At 50.8% G+C, this 17237-nt stretch overlaps 1 protein-coding gene across 23 annotated transcripts in view; it reads right to left on the bottom strand.

The window, feature by feature from the left end:
* The window catches only part of BIN1 (bridging integrator 1), a 79027-nt gene that overhangs the window by 58863 nt on the left and 2927 nt on the right, over positions 1–17237 (bottom strand). The window lies entirely within an intron of this gene.

Here is a 17237-nt window from a genome sequence, read left to right as displayed (position 1 = left end):
GAAAGCTTCATAAGTGGTGAAGCAGTGCTGCAGATCTCTCTCTCTCTCTCGATCTCTCTCTCTCTCTCTCTCTCTCTCTCTCCCTGTCTATTCTCCCTTCTCTTTCACTATTTCTCTCTCTATCCAAAATGAATAAAAGAAAGAAGAAAGGAAGGAAAGACAGAGGGGGGGAGGGAGGGGAAAAGACCCAACTCAAGCCCACTAGCAATCCTTTACAAAGAGACAACAGAGGGCCTTGCAGCTAAGTCTGGCCAGAGATGTGAGTGGCACAGGGTGCCACTAGGTGGGGCCTGCACAGGACAGACTGGTCCCTCTTTGTCCCAGCCCCCCAGCACCTGCTCAGAGATGTCAGTACGGCCACCCCCAGAGCCCCACCTGTCCCCTCAACACAAGTGTGGGTGCTATTCTCAGCACGGCTCCAGGACAGCAGCATCAACACAGGCTGGAATGCAGCCCCGGCCCACCCACCTCCCACCAGCCCTCCATCACCTGCTTCCAGGCCTGTGGTGGAACAGCCTGTGCAGAAGAGCTGCAGAGCCCCACCCAGAGCTTAGCAGAGCACAAAGCCAAGACTGGAGAGGAACAGGGCACAGGCCTTGCCTATTTCACTTGCCTGCCTCAAAGATAAGCAAATGTCTTGACATGAGGTGACAAAGGAGCCCAAGGTCATGATGACACTAGGTTAGTCATTCGTTCTCTTAACATCACCTCCTCCAGGAAGCCACCCCTGACTTCCAGTCACTGTGGTCACTCCAGGACTCCGCTAGCCAGGAGCTGTGTGAAGAGCTTACCTACCCCAGTCCTAGAGCAACCCCAGCCCCAGCTCCAGCCCCAAGTCCCCAGCCCCAGGCCCAACCTGAGCACCAGCCCCAGAACCAGCCCACAGCCCCATCCCACAGGACCAGGACCAGCACCAGCTCCAACCCCCAGGCCTAAGCCCCAGCCTCAAGCCTGAGTCCTAGCCAAGAACCAGCCCCAGTCCCAGCCCCAACCCCAGCCCCAGCCCCCAGTCCCAGCCCCAGCCCCAGTCCCAGTCCCAGTCCCAGTCCCAGTCCCAGCCCCCAGCCTCAGCCCCAGCCCCCAGGCCCAGCCCCAGCCCCAGCACCCAGCCCCAGCCCCAGCCCCCGGCCACAACCACAGGCCCCAGCCCCAGCCCCCAGGCCCAGGCACACAACTCCCAGAAGCAGGTGCCCCACTTTGGCTTTTTGTTTGTGCCTCCAGGGTTGTTGCTGGGGCTCAGTGCAGGCACTAGAATCCATACTCCTGGCAGCCATTTATTCCTTTTTCTTTCTTTCTTCCTTTTTTTTTTCTGTTCTACTGTATAAGTCATAAAGGAATTGAGAAGGGAGAGGAGATAGAGGGAGAAAGACAGACACCTGCAAACCTGCTTCAATGCTCTTGAAGCATCCCCCCTGCAGGTAGAAAGCCAGGGATTGAACCCGGGTCCTTGTGTGGGCACCCCCCCACACTTTGTAAATGGAGAATTACTCTGCGGTCTCACAGCAGACCAAACCCATCTGTCCTGCTTCCAGCCCAGGGTTGCAGGGAGAGGGACAGGATAGGAGGTGTGATAGCAGTGGAAAGTGAAGAGCTTCATGGAACTGTCTGGTACCCACATGCCCCTACCCCCAAAACCCCCTCTTCTGCTCTCCAGAAACCTCACATCAAGCCGGGGCTAGGCCCACCCTGTCCAGCCCTCAAGTACCAAGGTTAGCCTGCACCTGAAGGACAGATGGGGAACAAGGTTCAACGGAGAAGGCCTGGGCACAGCTGAGGTGCCCACCCCAGAGCGGGGCTGGGCCATGAGTCGGCACCCCAACCTCCCGTCCACACCTGGAAGGAGAGATGGAGACACTGTTCTCCCACTTGCCCCTCACACATGGGAAGCCAAGCCTCAGCACAGACAAGTGACCTGGTCAAGGACAGGGGCTTGAGCAGTAGAGAGCTGGGACTGGAAGCTGGTCTCCCTTGGGCCACACACTCAGAGAAGCTCTGTAAAGCCTTAGCCCCTCCTCTCGCACCCGAGTCCAGTTCACTCGGTGTCACATGCCCACTGTGTGTGGTGCCAAGATCACCGGCTCAACACAGACCCAGTCTGGCCTGGGCAGTTTGGTGCCCCACTTCATGGAGGAGAAAACAGAAGCCGGAAGGGTCACACAGTTGGCACAAGTTCCAGGTGAAAGGACGGGAGAGCAGGAGCTAGAGTCAGGACTCTTCCTCTCTTTCTGCCTCTCTCTCTCTCTCTCTCTCTCTCTCTCTCTCTCTATTTATTGGATAGAGAAAACCAGGAGTCAAGAGGAAGAGGAAGATAGAGAGAGAGAGAGACAGAGAGACACTTGTAGCCCTGCTTCACCACTCATAAAGCAGGTGGGTACCAGGGGCTTGAACCCAGGCCCTTGCACACTGTAACATGTGCACTCAACCAGGTGCACCACCACCTGCTGTCTCTGTCTGTCCATCTCTCTCTCTCTCTCTCTTCCCTTTCACTCATGAGTCTCAGGGCTCACAGAACCTGGCTTCTGGGAGACTTCAGTTTTTTCTTTTTTTTTTTAATTTTTTAAGTTTGTTTATTAATGAGAAAGATATGAGGAGAGAGAAAGAACCAGACATCACTATGGCACATGTGCTGCCGGGGATCGAACTCAGGACCTCATGCTTGAGAGTCCAAAGCGTTATCACTGCGCCACTTCACGGACCACCACTTTTTTTTTCTTAACCTCCAGGGTTATCGCTGGGGCTTGGTGCCTGCACTACAAATCCTCTGCTCCTAGAGGCCATTTTTCCGCTTTATTGGACAGGACAGAGAGAAATTGAGAGAGGAAGGGAGAGAGGAAGAAAGACACCTGCAGACCTGCTTCACCATTTGTGAAGTGACCACTGTGCAGGTGGGGAGCTGGGGGGATTGAACCTGGACCCTCACGGTTCGTACTAAGTGCACTTAACCGGGTGCATAACTGCCCAGCCCCTGGGAGACATGTCTCTCCACCACCTCGCTCAGGAGCAGCACTGTCCTGGCCGCAGAAGTATGTGGCAGCTCTCCCTGGTCTGTTGGGTGCATGGAAGGCAGGTGACCCAGAAGGTCAACGGCCCAGCAACAGGACCCAGGCGGGCATCCTCCAGTTACACTGCTGACTGTGGGTTTTCCTCGCTGCTGACTCAACCCTCCCAGCCCAGCCCACAGCCCCATGGCTCTGCAGGGCACCCTCTGCAGCATGGTGGAACACATATCAGGACCCCACAAAACTGATAACACCCCTTGCCCCCTCCCCCCATGTCCTCAGCAAGGGCACAATATGCTTCTCCCCTCGCCCAGGGCCTCCTCTGGCCCCATGGCCCATCCAGCCCAGAGGTCAAGCTGATCAGTTGGGGAAGGTGGTTCCACTGAGCTCAGGCAGGCCGACTTCCAGAATAGACTAACTTCCTCAAAAGAGGAGTGGAGGGAGTCGGGCAGTAGTGCAAGGACTGGCAGAAGGATCTGGGTTCGAGCCCCCGGCTCCCCACCTGCAGGGGAGTCACTTCACAAGTGGTGAAGCAGGTCTGCAGGTGTCTGTCTTTCTCTCCCCTTCTCTGTCTTCTCTCTCCATTTCTCTCTGTCCTATCCAACAATGACAACAACAATAATAACTACAATGAAACAACAAGGGCAACAAAAGGGAATAAATAAATAAATAGAAGTGGAGGGGCAAAGAGGCACAAATAAACAAATAAATCCCTGGTTTCATTTATATTTCAGAGAAACAATACAGCTTGGGACCTGGCCCAGGGTCAGCCAATGCATCCTAGTAGCTGCATGTTCCTCTCCTTAGCTGAAGTCAAGACCAGCTCCTGCTCCCTGTCAGCTGGCTCACCTTTCAGTCTCCCCCACACCAGGACTCCCCAGACTCTGTCTTCACAGGAGGTGGGAGCTACCTTATAAGGGCCTGGTTCTCCTACTCTGAGACTGAACCATCGGGGGCTGGGGGTGCAGAGAGGGCCAGCTCTGACCCACTGAGGTCCTTCGTTTCTCGGGGTACCTGGTTCTCCTTCCTTTCTCATTAGGGTCGGGGAGCCCAGGGCCATGTGGAAATTCCTGACACAGTGAAGGACCAGCTCTGCAGCCATATTCTTCTCAGGTGTAACAGCTTCCAGGGGTAACCACAGAGCCCACCTTACACAGACAGACACAGACACACAACCACAGGGCCATCTTGCACATAGCCACAGACACACAACCACCGGGCCCACCCTATACACAAAGACACACACTGAGAGATAGAGACACAGAAAGAGACACACACAGACATGCAGACACACATACACAAGCAATCACACAGACACACACAAAGAGACAGACACAGAGACACCGAGACACAGACACACACTCACACAGACACACACACACAACACACAGATACACAGACACACACAAACACAGAGAGAAATACACACGTCTGCGCTGCCCTCTCACTCCTTGTATTCAAGGATGGGATGGGGTGGCAGCACCCCCTCAAAGGCCACCCTGAGGGTAAGTCTGATGACTAGGGAGGACATTCCAGAGCTCCACCAAAGAAGCTGCAGCCCAGCCCTGACACAGTAGCCTGAGGATTCAGAGCAGATCACAGAATTCAGCAGAGCTAAGGCTGCCCTGCCCTGCCCTGCCCTACCCTGCAGAGAGCCATCCAGCTGGACCCCGCAGAACTCAGCCCACCATGAGCAAGTGCGGAGCCCTGGAGCTCATCTGTTTCACTCAGACAGGACTTGGTCCCCAGGTCCCAGATGGGCATGACGCGGTTCAGTGGCCAAACAAGAATTCAGCCCAGATTTCTCAGTCTTATGCTCTCCTGATGCAAATCAGGCTTCCTGGAATGAATGAATGAATGAATGAATGAATGAATGAATGAATGAGTGAATAAGTGAGTGAATGAATGATGGGAGAAAGTCCTCATTCCCGTCTCTAGGCCATTTCCTACATTTGAACTCTCAGATCTTGAACCCACCTGGAACGATAGACCCTTCCCCACCTCCCAACCCCACACTTCATTACATCACCCCCTGAAGGTGGCACTGACTCCCCCAAAGGGGAGTAATACCACTTCCCAATTAGGTTTCCCAGGATATTTAAAGGAAAAAATGTCAGTCAAAGTTCAGGGCGCCAGTATGCCGGGCTAGCTTTGCGGCGGGAGACAGATGACCAGGGACACACGGCTGAGCGGAGAAGCAATATTTCTTTATTCACGAGCGAATGGTTGAAAAACAAATCTAATCTAATCTAATCACAACCCAAATCTGTCCTGCATCTTTCTCCTCGGGCGGCCGAGTCAGGAACTCAAGAAGTATCTAGGATAGGGGGCAGGGAGAAGAGAAAAGCGCGAAAAGGCAAAGACTAAACCAAAATCTCCCAGAGGCAGGGGGAATGAGACCAAACCAATGTAACAGAATGACCATGTAAATAGACCACAATGTCAAGCAATGTAACAGAAGGGATCCCAGAAGCAGAACTAGAAACATACCAACAACAAAAAAAAACATCAGTGCAAGTAGCCACCAAGTTGCAGATGCTACCATGATGCCATCCTGACTTTTCCTGGGCAGACGACCTCACCAACATGTCCTGGAACCCCACCTCCCCAGAGCCCTGCCCCACTAGGGAAAGATACAGATAAGCTGGGGGTATGGATCCACCTGCCAACACCCATGTCCATCAGAGAAGCAATTACAGAAGCCAGACCTCCCACCTTCTGCACCCCATAAATAATTTTGGTCCATGTTCCCAGAGGGATAAAGAATAGGGAAGCTTCCAACAGAGGTGATGGGACACGGAACTCTGGTGGTGGAAGCTGTATGACTTGTTCCTCTGTGATCTTACAATCTTGTTAATCATTATCAAATCACTAATAAAAATTTAAGAAACAAAAAAAAAAAGAATCCTGTCATCAGCAAAGACAAACAACTAAAAACACATCAGTGAGTTCTCAAAAAAACAGGACCACAGCCACCAGATGGAGTCACTTTTGCCAATTCACCAAACCCAGACCTCATTAGAGCTCCAGTTGTTTCAGAAAGGAGACCTTCAACCAGTCGGCCAGGAATGACCTGGTCAGTGTGGGACTATGTGAAAACTTGGTAGAGCTTAGGGAAGCTCCCTCCATCCTTGGATGGAGGTCTATAAAGACACCCTTCTTGTTATCCTCTCTCCATAGAGATGAGCCAAGAGGGAAAAGTCTTGCAGACTCAGCTCCCCCTTGTTAGACTCCCAAGTTCACAAAAAGCCTACACCTTCTCCCTCTTAGTTCCCCCTGCTGTCAGCCAAATGGTTGCCTGCTTTAAGGTTCTTTCACTCAAAGTTCACACATACATTTCACTTTTTGATCACAAAGGAAGAACACATCCTGTCATACACTGAAAAGCCCCCAAAACTTTATTTCCTGATGTCCTTAATTTACATCAAGCCTTGTTCTTCCTTCTCCATCTCACCTTACTGGTTCAACCCCTATTCTTCTCTCAAATGCCTTTGGATAATTAAATGCCTGCATCAGGAGACTGATTGTTTTGACAATATCACATCAACTCTTGTCATACCAACCCCCTACCATAGGGGGGCAAGCTGACCTTTAAGAAACCTGTGAATTTTGGCGTATGTGAAAAATGTTCTTTGTTTAACATTCTATATTAACCCAAATCCACTCCCCAATAAATGAGATACTCCCCCAAGCCTCTTTCTTTCACACAGTCAATAGAGCTGGTGATAGGGCCTCGGTAAGCTTACCTTCCTGGCTGGAGCCACCTCACATGAGCCCCAGCAGGTCAGCACAAGTGACGTTGGCTGCACAATAGCCTCTATCGTCCCCAAAGGAAAATGACCTTGTCACGACCAGCCTGCTCCTCCAAGCATGGTGTCTCTCTCACCTGTCAGTCTTGACTTTTGTACAGTTCTTCAAAGTACCTCTCTGTCTCTGCTAGACTGGATGCTAGACTGGTTCATGGATTGTTGAATGAAGTCAGTAAGATCTTTTTTTTTAAATTTTTTATTATTTTATTTTCATCTTTTGTTGCCCTTGTTTTATTATTGTTGTTGCTGTTGATTTCGTCGTTGTTAGATAGGATGAAGAGAAATGGAGAGAGGAGAAGACAGAAAGGGGGAGGAAAGACACCTGCAGACCTGCTTCACCACTTCTGAAGCTTTCCCCTTGCAGGTGGACTTGAATCTGAGTCCTTGCACACTGTAGTGTGTGTGTTTAACCTGGTGCACGCCACCACCCAGACCAAGTCAGTGAAGACCTTTAGAATGTATTCAGTTGTTAATGGTTCTCAGGGGCCTCCCAAGGTGTTTGCTAGGATAGGACATGAGCATCGGCCATCTGTGACTCCTCCTAGGCTATCTCACTCATAGGTGATGTAGGAACTCTCACCATGCTCACAGCAGGGTCAGGGCACGACTCACCAGGCCTCCAGAGCAGGCTTGTGGGCTGGGGCCATACTTGTTCCTCTCTCTGCTGAGGCCTGTCTTCCTGTCTTGAAGACTCAACTCGCCCCATTCAGTCTCTCTGCTCTGTACAATCAGCTCTCGGTGCTCTGGACTAAAAGCTAATGCCCACACCCCTCACAACCCACCACCACTATCTATCTATCTAAAGCTAATGCCCACACCCCTCACAACCCACCACTCTATCTATCTATCTATCTATCTCTGTCTCTCTTTTTTTCTCTCTCTCTCCCTTCACCCTGCCCCCATCATCAGCATCTCATCCCAGAGCTAGTTTATCAATAGACTGGAAGATGTCCTTAGAAAGCTGATGCCAGGCAGGAGTAGATAGCATAACGTTTATGCGAAAAGACTGTCATGCCTGAGGATCCAAAGTCCCAGGTTCAATGCCCCACACCACAATGAACCAGAGTTTATTGTGAAAGGAAAGGAAAGGGGAGGGGAGGGGAGGGGAGGGGAGGGGAGGGGAGGGGAGGGGAGGGAAAGAGAAAGGGAAAGAGTGAGAGAAAGAGAGAAACAGTTGCTGTCCTCTCCGTGCAGAGAAGCACAAGCTGTGAGGGTGGGAAGCCCCTTTGAGGGGTCTCTCCCAGCAGAGCTCCATTGCCTAGTTTGTCTCCAGGTTGCCATGACAGGCCCAGGCTCGCCAGGAACTCAAGCATGGTGGCAGCATCCTGGGGAGAAGCTGAGCAGAGCAAAGGATTCAAAGAGAGTAGCAGTAGCTGTTGGAAAAGGGGGCCAGGCAAGCAAAGGCTCCTCTGTCATCCAGCCCCCTCCCAGGTCAGTCAGTCCATCTATGGTCAGTTGGATGGTGGGTCAGTCAGCTGGCATCTCCTCAACAAACAGCCTCCAGACACAGGTCTGCCTAGAAACCCCAGTGCCTTCACCAGCAGGGTTGAGCCACCCCTGAGCCCCAATCACACTGCCTGATTTTGATAATCCAGTCCCGGATCTCCGCTCTTGCTTCAAGAGCCCAGCCTGTCTGGCCCAGGAACTAGGGAAGCCCCCACCCTATGGCCATCTGGTCCATGCCTTGATCTTCATAGGGTACCTGGGAGAAGGGTTAGCTAGTCCACTGTCACCTTGGGGCCTTCAAACAGACATAGAAATAGACCTGCAGGAGCTGGGGAGATAGTATAGTGGTTGTGCAAAATGAAGCTCTGATGTCTCAGGTTCAATCCCCAGCACCACCAGAGGTGAGCAGTGCTCTGGAAAAAAAAAAGAGGGGGTCGGGCAGTAGTGCAGCAGGTTAAGCACACATGGTGCAAAACACAAGGACCAGCGTAAGGATCCCGGTTCGAGTCACCTGCAGGGGGGTCGCTGCACAAGGCAGGCATGCAGGTGTCTATCTTTCTCTCCCCCTCTGTCTTCCCTCATCTCCCTATACTCTGTCCTATACAACGACATCAATAATAATAATAACCACAACAACGATAAAAAAGGGGGGCAACAAAAAAGGGGAGGGAGAATAGCCTCCAGGAGCAGTGGATTTATAGTGCAGGCCCAAGCCCCAGCAATAACCCTGGAGGCAAAAAAAAAAAAAAAAAAAGAAGAAGAAAGAAAGAGAGGGAGGGAGGAAGGAAGGAAGGAAGGAAGGAAGGAAGGAAGGAAGGAAGGAAGGAAGGAAGAAAGAAGGAAAGAAAAAGAGAGAAACAGATTTGCACATGATGGGAGAGAATGGAAGTGCACCAGTCTTTTTGGTCCAGATACAGAACAATCAGCGAGTTCTTCTCCAGCCCTTCTTGGACATGATTGGATGGATGCTAATCTGGTCAAGGTTAGTTCATGACCTCAGGGGACTCAGAACTAACTCCCTCATCCCTGGCCTCCTCCTCCTCTTCCTCACAAAGCCAGAAAGGTCCTCAGGTAGGCACAAAGTAGTGACAGATAAACAGCTCAGGCAATGTCAGAAGAAAAGTGAATAGCCAGGGATACATAAGAGTCTGGGGCAGAGCCTACTGGCCCCTCCTGACACCCCCAGTACCACCACCAAGATAGCCTGATCTCCTCTGATCCCAGCTCCAACTTTTACACCCATGACCTTCATCTTTTGCCCTGCAAGCCCAATTTAGGTGGTACCTCCTACAAGAAGCCTTCCCTAAACATTCAGGTCCAATGGGGAGCTTCCCAGGGCCGTGTGTACCAGGCAGGACAGGTCCTCAGTGCTTTCTGCACCTCAGGCTCCTGACCAAAAACAAAGGCAGGGCAGCCAGTAAATAAGGTCACCTGGCTTGGGTGTTGCACATGTTGCAGTGCACAAGAACCCAGGTTCAAGCCCCCAGCCCCCACCTGCAGGGAGAAAGCTTTGCAAGTGGTGAAGCAGGGCTGCAGGTGTCTCTTTCTGTCTCTTTTCCTCTCTGTCTCCCTCTTCCCTCTCAATTTCTGACTATCTCTATCCAACAAAAAAATAAATATAATAAAAATATTAATTCTTCCCACACAAAGACCCTTAGTTCCATCTGCTCTATTCTTACCTTTAGGTTCCTGATTATTAAACAATTTGTCCTGCTTTATATCCTACCATAACACCAACCTGACTTCCCTGGGCAGATGACCTCACCATTGTGTCCTGGAGCTTCCCCTCCACAGAGCCCTGCCCCACTAGGAAAAGATAGAAACAGGCTGGGAGTATGGATCCACCTGCTAATACCCATGTCTAGTGAAGAAGCAATTACAAAACCCAGACCACCCACCTTCTGCACCCCATAAAGAATTTTGGCCCATACTCCCAGAGGAATAAAGAATAGGGAAGTTCCCAATGGAGGGGATGGGACATGGAACTCTGGTAGTGGGAACTGTCTGGAATTGTACCCCTGTAATCTTACAATCTTATTCATCATTATTAAATCATTAAAACATTTTTATTTCTTTATTGGAAGATTAATGTTTTACAGTCAACAGTAAATACAATAGTTTGCACATGCATAACATTTCTCAGTTTTCCACACAACAGTACAACCCCCACTAGGTCCTCAAATCACTAAAAAATTTAAAAATTAAATTAAAAAAAAGAAGGGCAAGCAAAAATAGCATAATGGTTATACAAAGAGACTCTTATGCCTGAAGTTTCAAAATCCCAGGTTCAATCCCCTGCACCACCATAAGCCAGAGCTGAGCAGTGCTGTGGTAAAAAATAAAATTAAAAAAAAATGAATAGAGAAGCCTCCAATGGAGAGGAATGGGACACAGGACTCTGGTGGTGGGAAGTGTATAGAATTGCACCCCTGTTATCTTACAATCTTGTTAATCATTATTAAATCACTAATAATAATTAAATAATAATAATAATAATAATGTCACCACAGCCTCCAGGAACTGATTCAGCATCCGAAGAGAGGCAGCTCATGTAAGCTGCCCTACAGAGGTGCCCTGGGAGCTGTGAGTGGGGCGGCTTGGGGCGGGCAGATCCCTCCCCGCAGCCCGCAGCCCTCAGGCCTCCCGCTGCTGCAGCCTACCTCCCACTCACACTGGCCCAGCCAGCTGTAGTCTCAGCTGGGCCCCTCACTGCAGAGCCGGCCACAACTGCAGCTCGACTGCAGCTCACTACCTGCCCTGAGGCAGCCTCGGGAGTGGGGACCTAGCCCGCACCCTTGGCTTAGCCTCTGCACATAGCATCCCAGTCATTCTGAGGGCCCCAGCCACCCACCCTCACCTTGCACCTGCCGTGGAGCTAGGATCTAGGTCCAGGATGGCCCAATGTCATTTTACATGGAGTGAAATCTGGGTTACTCAGAATGGCCTGGGCCCCAGGTACCTTGCTCCACAATGCCCACTGCAGGGGTGGATGAATATCCATGTTTGTTTGTGCAAGATCCCAGGACGAATATCCATGTTTGTTTGTTTGTTTACAGGGGTTTTTTCCGGTGAGAGAGAGAGAGAGACACCAGAGCACTGACCAGCTCTTACAAATGAGGGTGCCAGGGACTGAACCTGCAATCTCTGAGCCTCAGACATAAACAGCTGATGCTTTTCCCACTTCACCCTCACTTCCAGACTCAGAGATTCCATACCAGATGTCTGTCTTGAGAGAGAGAGAAAGAAAGAGAGTTGGAGTGGGGAGGAGTGGACATGGGCATAAGCAACTTGACTACTTCTCCCAAAGAACAGTTTCATAGAAGAAGTGTTTCTTGCAGCAAACGTGAAAAATAGATACAATTTCATGGTAAAAGTGAGACCTTTCATGTTGGATCAGCTGGGTGCAGTAGTGAACTGTCACATTCAGAACACACACCACATGGCTACATCGGTCCTGCTGTGCATATGGGAGCTTCTGCCGCTAGATTCTCCTCTAGAAACCTGGTGCCCTCCACCACCACCACCACCACCACCACCACCACCACCACCACCACCACCACCACCACACACACACACACACACACACACACACACACACACACACACACACATACACACATCAAGCCCACTATAGGAGAAAACTCAACATGTAAGCCTAAAACCCAGGCTGGACCCAGGAAGAGAGAGATGCTGTCAGAAACCAAAGCCTGTGGTCTGACCCCCTGACCTGCCTACAGGGGTCTCCCTGGAGGCATATCTTATGTTTCCCCTGGAGGGAGGCAAACCCAGACAGCTGGCACGGCTCAGTGCTCCACTGCTCCCACTTTTGGGTTCCTCATTGGTAAACTGGGAACCACAGTGGCCTCAGCCGGTCGCAGCAAAGGGTATTTGGAATGAGAGCCTAGTGCTCAGCAGGTCTGCAGTAAGTCAGAGTTCTCACTATTGAATTAGTGTTTGACAACGGCTTTCCTTGGGACAGGAAGAGCCTGTTTCTCGACTCAATTCCCCAGCCTCGACCCCTGTTGGCCCTTGGCACAAAGCCCACTCCAGGCAGAGCCATAATGGTGCACATGTTTGGGAGGTGGCAGCCTCTTCAGGGCGGCCCTGGGAGCTCAAGTGCCAGCACATAACCCTTGCCATGTCCAGGGCCTGTGTTCTGAGGGGCAGTCCCAGGCCTGGGGTTAGGCTAGCTGTGTCCCCAGCAAGTATCCATTTAATCTGTACCACATCTCCAACACACACCATCTTGGGGCGGGGAAGCAAAGAACTCAGCTTCTCAGAGAGCTCAAGCTGACTTGCCCAGGGAGCCAGATGGTGGCACATATGTTAGCCATGCTGGAGGACCTGTGTTCAAACCTCCAGTCCCCACCTGCAGGAAGCTCTGAAGCAATGAAGTGGTGCTGTTGGCATGTGTCTTTCTCTCTTTCCCTCTCTGTATCTTTCTATCACACTATGTGTGTGTGCATGTGTAATTATTTTTATTATCCTTATTTGATAGTGACAGCCAGACATTGAGAGGAAGGGGGAGATACAGAAGGAGACAGAGTGTCCTGGGAAGTGATGCAGTGGATAAGGTGCTGGACTTTCAGGCATGAGGTCCTGAGTTCGATCCCCAGCAGCACATGTACCAGAGTGATGTCTGGTTCTCTCTATATATCCAATTAATTAATTAACTAATTAACTAATTTTAAAAGAGAGAGACTCCTGCAGCCCTGCTTCACCACTTATGAAGCTTTCCTCCTGCAGGTGAGGATGGGGGGCTTGAACTCAGGTTTTTGCATGTGGTAGCATGTGCACTCAGCCAGGTGCACCACCACCCAGCCCCGTTGCGGCAGTTTTTATCACACTGAAGTAGAGTGTGGGGTCCAGGTGGTTTCTAGCATGCTCAGCTGCTGCTCAGTGTGAAAAACCTTGCAGTCAACTGCCACAACAAGCCAGCTTTGCTGCTTTTTTCCTTTTTTTCTTTCTTTCCTTTAATTTTTTGGGGGGTTGGGGCTGTGGATGGGAAGCAAGAAATTCTAATTCCCCATTTTTAAATCTCGGTAAAGAGGCTCTGCCTGTCCCGGGTACATCTGCCCAGACCTGCCCTCCCTCAGCTCCCTGCTACTGAGTGGCTTAAGCATTAGTATCCTTCCCTTTACTGTTTTAATCCCAAAAGGAGACTTGCCGAAGAAGCCGCTTTAGAAAAACCCAACAGGGGCTGGGTGGTGGCACACCTGGTTGAGCTCATGTGTTACAATGCCTAAGGATTTGGGTTCAAGCCCCCGCCCCCACTTGTAGGGGGAAAGCTTCACAAGTGGTGAAGCAGTACTGCAGGTGTTTCTCTGTCCTTCTCTCTCCCTACTTCCCCCTTCCCCTCAGTTTCTGGCTGTCTCTAACCAATAAATAAATAAAAATAAAAAATTAAGAATATTTAAAAGAAAAAAAAAAAACCAACATACCAGGGTGGCATCCACCAGGAAGCCCTCCCCCCACAGGTACTCTCTCACTCTCTCACCTGGAGACCAGAACCTTCTGTGCTGTCTCCCACCACCCATCCTGCCCACTCACACCATCCACACCTACTCATGTCCAGTCCATAGGGGTCGAGAGCTCAGGGAAAGGCCAAACCTATCAGCCACTCCCACTGAGGGAATGCTTCAGGCTGCTTCCTGCCTCGCTGCCCAAACCTGGGCTTGCTTCCTCCCTGTCTCCCCCAGTTAAAATGCCAGACCTCCCAGGGGGGGGGGGGGGAGCTCGGTTTCATTCTGCTCCTCATCCTCCATCCCCAGAGCAGAGCCCAGCACACAGTAGAGGCTTGGTATTTCTTCTGGAAATATAGGAATGAATAAGCAAACCCCAATACTCTTCTCAGTGGTGAGCCTAACATAGTTCACCCAGGACCATGGTGTTTACGTGAAAAATCATTGGGATTCACTCCAGAACTCTCTAATGCCTGAGCTCAAGGCCTTTTTCTCACTGCAAGCTGCCTACCACCACACACACACACACACTCACTCACTCACTCACAACAGCCCAGGATTGGGACATCCTAAACCCTGATCAGCTAAGGACTCGGCAGGGATTATCCATCTCCAGTGACCTGTAATGGACACTCCCAGGAAGAGGCTGGGGAAGAGAGGGAGTATGCGGGGAGGGGGCCCAGGTGGGTTCCTCTGCCCCAAGAGCCAGCATCTGAGACCTCACTCTCCACTACAAACATAAGCAGAACCATTCTCACCCTTCCTGTAGAGATGAAGAAACGGGGCTTGGAGAGGACCTCGGATGTGTCTGGGCCCCCCACAGGAGGCCGAGAACCAGGACTACCTGCCTGCCTAGCCCACACACTCTCATAAATATAGAGAACCTTCTCCCCTACAGTAAGAGAGAGAAGTCTAACAACCAGAATAAGACCTGGCAATTTTAGGGCTTCATGGGAAAAGAACCACGCAATTGGGAGTCAGGTGGTAACACAGCAGGTTAAGCACACTTGGTGCGAAGTGCAAGGATCGGTTTAAGGATCCCGGTTCAATCCCCCGGCTCCCCACCTGCAGGGGAGTCACTTCACAGGCGGTGAAGCAGGTCTGCAGATGTCTCTCTTTCTCTCTCCCTCTCTGTCTTCCCCTCCTCTCTCCATTTCTTTCTGTCCTATCCAACAATGACAACATCAATAACAAGAGCAATAATAACTACAACAACAATAAAAAAAAGAGCAACAAAAGGGAAAAGAAAGAAAGAGAGAGAGAGAGAGAGAAAGAGAAAGAAAGAAAGAAAGAAAGAAAGAAAGAAAGAAAGAAAGAAAGAAAGAAAGAACCATGCAAGCTCAGGCCTTGGACTGAGGCCCAAGGAAGGGACAGAAGCTGTTTCTTCATGCTGTCCTCATTGTACCTTTTGTAAGGAGGTGCTAGGCTGAGAACACCTGCTCTGGGACAAGGACCTGATTGGGCACCAGAAAGCAAAGGTGAAGAGAGGGTCTCTAGATGGTCTTGTGTGAAGAAGAAAGGAAAAGAGCTCAAACCTCTGTTCCTCTGGGAATCCATCCATGTGATGAGGATACACAGATCTTAAATACATATATAGATATCTCCCAATTTGTCCATACATATATTCCACTCAGAAGTCAGGAAAAGCTGGCTAAACACCTCTCTCCCAGTCAAACTCACCACTACTGCCACAGCCCAGCACCCCCACCTCCCCACCCCCTCCACCCCCACCCCCATGTCTTCAGGTAAGCTGGCCACTCCCATCCTTAAGCGCCCAAAGCCGCCCCTCAAGGCAGTTCACCCAACTTCTCATCCTCACTGGGAGCCCTGCCTTGAGCCAGGCCACTCAAGGTCCCCTGAACCCAAAGAAGCCCATGGGCCATGTCTCCACACTTTTTAGTCAGATGCCCACTCAGCCTCCACATACACCCCAACAAGAAATGTGGGCCACTCAGAAACTCCCCTCTTCCATGGACAAAAGGGATCATCTATGTCAGTAACTGGGGTTCCGGGAGAAGCCAGACTGAAACTGAAGAGGGGCAGAAAAGCCTGTGTGCAAAGCCAGAAATAAGAGACACAGAGCAGGAAGGCAGAGAGTAAGAAACAGAGGAAGGGCACACAGCATAAGGATTATGAAAGGCTGGCATGTCTCAGCCACGAAGCTCCCAGGTTCAAGCCCCAGTACTGCCAATAGCCAGAGCTCAGCAAGACTCTGGCCTCTCTGTGTGTGTGTGTGTGTGTATCTGTCCTTCTGTATCTTTCATTAAAATTAAGTAAGAGCCCTACCCCATTAAGGAAAGATAGAAACAGGCTGGGGATGTGGATCCATCCGCCAACATTCATATCCAGTGGAGAAGCAATTACAGAAGCCAGTCTTCCCACTTTCTACACCCCATAAAGAATTTTGGTCCATACTCTCAGAGGGGTAAAGAATGGGTAAGTTTCTTTTTTTTTTTTTTTTTGTCCCTCCAGGATTATAGCTGAGGCTTAGTGCCTGCATTATGTAAAAATTCACTGCTTCTGTCAGACATTTTTTTTTCATTTTACTGTATAGGACAGAGAGAAATTGAAAGAGGAGGGAAGAGAAGAAGAGAAAGAGGCACCTGCAGACCTGCTTCACCGCTTGTAAAATGTCCCCACTGCAGGTAGGGAGCCGGGACTCAAACCTGGATCCTTGCACATATCTTTGCACATAGTACTATGTGCACTTAACCGGGTGCACCACCTGCCAGACTCCCCAGAAGTCTCCAGTGGAGGGGATGTACAGAACTCTGGTGGTGGGAACTGTATGGAATTGGACTCCTTTATCTTATAATCTTGTTAACCATCATTAAATCAGTAATAAAATTTTATTTTAAAATGTTAAATAAATAAAATATTTAAAAGGGAAAAAACAGCATGGGTGCAGTCAAGAGAGAAGATCAGGGCAAATTCTCAGCCATGTGGGAGCAGAAATGGCTGCCAAGCTGGGAGCAGGATGGAGGCTGTGGGAGCAGGAGACACCTAGGACGGGCCAAGAGAGAAGGCAGGTGAGCCAGCCCTGGGCCTCAGAGAGCTTCCAGCCAACCTGGCATAGTGCAGTGGCTCTGAAACCTCCCGCAAGGATACAGGTTGGCCGTAACAGCCAACATGGCTACTGTACTGGGGGAAGGCTGGGAGGGCAGACCTTGACCACCCTACGAGCATGAGCATGAGCATGAGCATGGCACTAGCACAGCAGTGACAGGGTTCTATAAATAACTGTGGCACCTCCCCTCCAGTGAGCATCTGCTCCAACGTGCCAGCTCGGCCTGCACTGCCCACTGCCAGCCCTGAGCCCTGACGACTCCCCACCAGGCCAGCCCATGGCCGACAGACTGCAGGATAGACTGAGAGACACACCCCTCATGCTGGGGTCTTCTTCCATGTGCTCAGCCAGCAGCCCCCAGGCCCAAGCCCCCAGACCTTCTGGGCAGTGCACCTCACCCTGCCCCCACCCCAGCTGTCCCCTCTTTTCCACCACCCCAGCCCCCAAGGGGGCC

The sequence above is a fragment of the Erinaceus europaeus genome, chromosome 18, assembly GCF_950295315.1.
Source record: "Erinaceus europaeus chromosome 18, mEriEur2.1, whole genome shotgun sequence".
NCBI lineage: Eukaryota > Metazoa > Chordata > Mammalia > Eulipotyphla > Erinaceidae > Erinaceus > Erinaceus europaeus.
The sequence above is the reverse complement of the archived record's forward strand: the minus strand, read 5'-3'. Positions and strand labels throughout refer to the sequence as shown.